General features: G+C 30.5%; 1 long non-coding RNA gene across 1 annotated transcript; it reads right to left on the bottom strand.

Annotated features, from left to right (window-relative positions):
• Window positions 1-1,344: 1,344 nt before the first annotated feature.
• Window positions 1,345-4,372, bottom strand: LOC130047777 (uncharacterized). The gene is made up of 2 exons (XR_008796592.1): window positions 4,083-4,372; window positions 1,345-3,787 (listed from the first exon to the last, which is right to left on the bottom strand). It is a non-coding gene; the product is annotated as an uncharacterized LOC130047777 (long non-coding RNA).
• Between the last annotated feature and the right edge of the window lie 1,080 nt (window positions 4,373-5,452).

Raw genomic sequence — 5,452 nt, 5'->3', positions numbered from 1 at the left:
TTTATCTAAAAATGAGATTGTAAACAATGACTAACACACCATATTTGTTTCTGCATATATATCAATATTTCTCAGTAAACTATGGACATGTACAATCGCATTGTTCAGTTGAGAACAGTTCCTTTCATGACAGTGGATGAGAAATTCAAAAAACAAGTCATCAAATATTCTCCAACAGTCTCAGCCTCTGTGATTTTCTCAGTGGACACATTCCAGCTGAACAATCTTTAAACAAGTTACAGCCATGTTGGTTCCACTTAATTTTCAATGACCAACAATTGTGTTGTCATATGATGATGCTTAGTCTTATACATTCCTCACAGAAAATATTTCTGTCTTAATTTCATTTAGAACATCCAATCTTGAATATGTACCCTTAACAAATGAAATATGACATCTCTATTTCTCTTTATATGTTATTCTAGCAGATACGATACACATTTATCAATGTAAGAACAATCCACCAGTGGTTGTGATTTTGCACAAAATTGAAACAAATTTCTCTCATTTTCAGTAGAATTTTTTGGTATTTGAGGGCATATATTTCGTGTTTAGGTGTTGCAGCAAATCAATTTTATTTTAAAAAATTACAACATAGCTTACTTAAATAGGAATGGGACGTTAAATGGAAAATGAATATACACATTTTCGTAAAGGAAAATTCAACATTTACTGAGGTTCACGTCTTTGCACAAAATCGGATATCTTGTTGCCATGGAAACACGATTCAAAGCACATTTTAAAGGTGTCATGATCAAAGGACTGAATTATGTATACTTTGTGTAATATTTTGTCAAAATCCATGTCGGTCGTTTTCCACATGTTTTGATACTTACGGATAATCGTTCTTAGGAAATAAATGTCATACAATTACATACGCTAAACAATGTATTGACGTGAATATTTAAATATTCATAAGTGTGCCAAAAGACAGAGAGTGAATGGTACCATTAGAATGTCTATCGCTTACATTGTTACAATTGCATGATTGAATATTAACTTGGAGCTAAATTATGATTAAAACGACCAGTATCACGTAATATGCATTTCTAAAAACTAACAAAAAGCTTCATGTTTCTAAAAACTAACAAAAAGCTTCACATCTTCCTCTTCAGAAAGAGATACATCGCTCCGCAATAATAAATGAATATCAGATAAAAGTCGTTCAGAATTAATACAGTTTCTTAATAATTCTTAATAAAACATCAATAAATCAATATTGGATTACCTATTGTTCCTGAGGTTGAAAAATCAATGTTTTAGCATTTTGACTATTTTTGAAAAAAATCACTTTTAAGCCATTTTATGACATCATTTACAAGAAAACGCAACAACACACATCAATGAAAGTTATATATGATTTAATTCATCCCATTATGTGTAAAATATAAAAAAAAACGACAAATGTCTTATTTTGCTAAATAAAATTATATAGCTTGAAAAATTGGTTGCCATGGTAATATGAAAAATCTCATATGAATATATGAGTCAAATTTTAATAATTTATCAATATAACATCCTTAAAATCTATTAAATTTGGCATAAACAATGATAAATATCATGAATTCTCATGTTATGAAATATTTCAGTTGCCATAGCAACCATATTTCAGTATTTTTATAACAAGGTTTTAATAAGTAAACTAGTATGCTAATTTGTATCAGAAAGCATTACAGCTCTGCTTATTACCATGTGATAGTGTAAACTCATTGTCATATTATATTTGAACATATAAATTGATGTAAAAGTCTGCTTAAATTAGCAATATAAATGATTAATTCTTTTGTTACCATAGCAACCATTATAAGATACATATATATGGTTCCTTTAAGTTTTGAAGAAAAGTGCTGACTATAAAACTGATTTGTGTCAGGAAGCAGAAATGTGTGTGCCTATTATTAAGTGAAAGTGTTCTGTCATAATCTTAATAATTGTTATAAAGTACAAATTTCATAATTTCCATGGATTAGTCATAAGTTGGATTAGTTGGTGTAGCAAACATTTAAAAAAATCTTCAAGTCAAACGGCATTGGTAGAAGATTACATTTAAAATGAAAATTAATTTTTTTTTTTAAATGTTTTTGAATTACTTTGTATTGAATAGAATTTTTACTTTTCACAAGATAAAATTACATATTTATCTCTAGGTAGTTGCTGTAAAAGCATTATATGACTCTGTTTAATCATTTGAATTTAATTATTACAAAGGGGAAAATATGAAGAAAAATGTGTTACTATGGAAACGATAGGGCCAGCAACCATAATCATTGAAAACAATTTAATGTACGTGTACTTCAGTAGATTTATTCTATAATATCATAACTTTATCTTTGTATTCATAGGCTGGTTAAAATATACTAATTAAGAAGAAATTCAATTTGTAGTTTAGTTGCTATGGAAACTTACTTCCATGGAAACATTATGTTGGCGATTTAGATTTCTTTTCATTTTAAACTACAAGTATTTTACCTACTTATACTCAGTTGAGTCAGTTTTGACGAGAGATAGCTAGTCCAAAAGTCCTGTTATGAAAATGTTGGTAATCTGACTGTTTTGTCTCCATGGAAACATTAAATAGGAACTGTAACAGCTACATGTAACTGTAGTATATTAATGATTGGGTATGCATTATTTTCCCAACATTTTCTTGACACCGATTTTTATAAGCTACCCACATACATATGTACTAACGATTTCTAAATTGTTTTGTGTGTCAACTAAAGCTGCAAGGTACCAGAAAGATGATGTTACTTAGGTCACAATCTACTTACACCAGTACACCACCCTTTCATTTCATTTCATTATTTCTCGATTAATCCAACTTTAGTAGGGGGAAAAACAACTGAATATGGATGGCATTTTGGCTTGTGTCAGTACTTTCTCCATGAGTACATTAGTGCACTTTTCTATTACTTTGTTGCAAATAATTTCAATCATTTCCATGAATACTAGATTCTGTGATGATGGCATTAAAAAAGATTTGCAATGCAAACTCAATGCCCATTAAAATTCCCAAAACATCCATTGTTTATAACAACACAATTTACAGGGGTGGGGGATTGCTGTTGTTAAAAACAGGTTTTGGTTTTGTATCAAAATTATAATATGGGTTTATGTGTCATACATGTAGATGAATGACTTATAAGATGCATGTATTACAAAAAATACTGCCCAAATTCCAATTCGGGGTGGGGGTGGGATATTATTTTGTTTTTAAAAGCAAATTTTGTATCCATCTTGGTTATATTAAGAATATGAATTTAAAGTTGTCCTGTTTCGGTCAGACTTATCCTGATTGTTTTCGATCAGACTGAAATTGTACATTTTAAATTGCAGTCTGTGAAGCTCTCAGTCAGTGCAGAAAATAAATTAAACAATCTTCAATTATATGTTCAAGCTTTATCTAAATATGAATTTGTAAACAATGTCTAACACACTATATTTGTTTTTGCATATATATCAGTATTTGTCTGTAAACTATGGACATACACAGTTGCATTGTTCAGCTGAGTACAGTTCCTTCCATGAAAGGGGATGAGATATTCAAAAACAGGTCATCAAATATTCTCCAACAGCTTCAGCCTCTGTGATTTTCTCAGTGGACACATTCCAGCTTAACAATCTTTAAACAAGTTCCAGCCATATTGGATCCACTTAAACTTTAATGACCCACAACTGTGTTGTCATAATGATGATGCTGAGTCTTGTACATTCCTCACAGAAAATATTTCTGTCTTAATTTCATTTAGAACATCCAATCTTGAATCTGCACCCCTGACTGTCAGAGCTACAAATGTATATTAACAATAATAAATATTTCTTGCTGATTAATAAGTTTAAATAACATCAGAACTTCAAAATGAAATTAAATTGACAGATTTATGAATATTTACAAACGTTAAAGTTAATGTGATAAATCTTATTCACAAACACCTATCGGCACAGGCATTTCTCATGTACAAGATTTTGCTTGAAGTTTATATTCAACGGTGAATTGCATATGGAATTGGATAGATCTATATTTGTTTATTGTCTAGTTATTTTACAAACTGAGGCAAAATGAATGATAGTAAAGTACTTACGGATCTGAATTGTTATGACAACAGCATTGAGCACATTTAATGCCACCTGTGCGTTTCTTTTTCGGCTAATCTTTTCGGAAGTTTTTGCATACAAGTTCTCCCTGTTGTAATCACGATCGCAGCGTAAATTCACTGATACATCATCATTGAAAGCTACCCACCGAGAGCATAACGGGCTCCGACAAACACTTAAGTATCAAATATAAAATTCTAGTTGATTTAAAGACTTAAACCAGCTCAAAATATCCAAATCATCACTCATGAATTTCTACTTTCACTTCAGAAAAGGGACGTAACTTGTCTTGATCATGAATATACTTGGAATACGCATTGCAGTCAAGAGTCGAGGTGATCTAGATTTCGAAAAAACTCGCATATTTTTGCAATCGTGCAAATTTTAAAATCAATTTATTTTCTTAAATGAAATATGACATCTGTAATTTTTTGATATGTTATTCTAGTTGATGCGATACACATTTATCAATGTAAGAACAATCCACCAGTGGTTGTGTTTCTGCACAAAATTGAAACAATTTTCTCTCATTTTCAGTGGTATTTTTTGGTATTTGAGGGCATATATTTCATGTTATGGCGTTGCAGCAAATCAATTTTATTTTTAAAAATTACACACAACATAGCTTAATTAAATAACAATGGAAATTAAATGACAAATGAACATTCACATTTTTATAAAGGAAAATTCAATATTTACTGAGGCTCACGTCTTTGCACAAAATCGAATGTCTTGTTGACATGGAAACACGAGTCTAAGCCCATTTTTAAAAGTGTCATGATTAAAGGACTGAAGTATGTATACTTTGTGTAAAATTTCGTCAAAATCCGAGTCGGTCGTTTTCCACATGTTTTGATGCTTACAGAGAATGGCTCTTAAGATTCATCTGTGGATTGTTCACAACTACAGACAACTCATTAATAGATAACTACCATCAAAATTTGCAAAGATGTCAAAGGGAAAATCATTGGAATTGCCAATGTTAAGGAATACGAGAGTGATGTGATCACGTGACCCTATTGAGATAAATGATATCTTCATATCTTGGTATCAAATGCTCCTACCTCCTACCCATTCTCCCAAAATGAATCAACATCCGTATAGTGACAAAAATGTGCGAAGATGTGCGAAACAGATGTGCGAAGGTCATATTAATGATTTTACATATTCGGGTTATCTTAGTTTATCTGTGTACGAAATAAGTGCATGTATCAAAATATGGAGTCTTTATGATGATTATTTACTTATCAAAATAACATGTTTTTAAGATTATTATTTACTTATCAAAATAAGATGTATCTATGAGGATTACATTTTATAAGACGTCTTTTTAATGATAACATTTTCTGGTGTACAA

Source organism: Ostrea edulis, chromosome 7 (assembly GCF_947568905.1).
Source record: "Ostrea edulis chromosome 7, xbOstEdul1.1, whole genome shotgun sequence".
Classification (NCBI taxonomy): Eukaryota; Metazoa; Mollusca; class Bivalvia; order Ostreida; family Ostreidae; genus Ostrea; species Ostrea edulis.
This window is presented reverse-complemented; position numbering and strand designations above follow the sequence as displayed.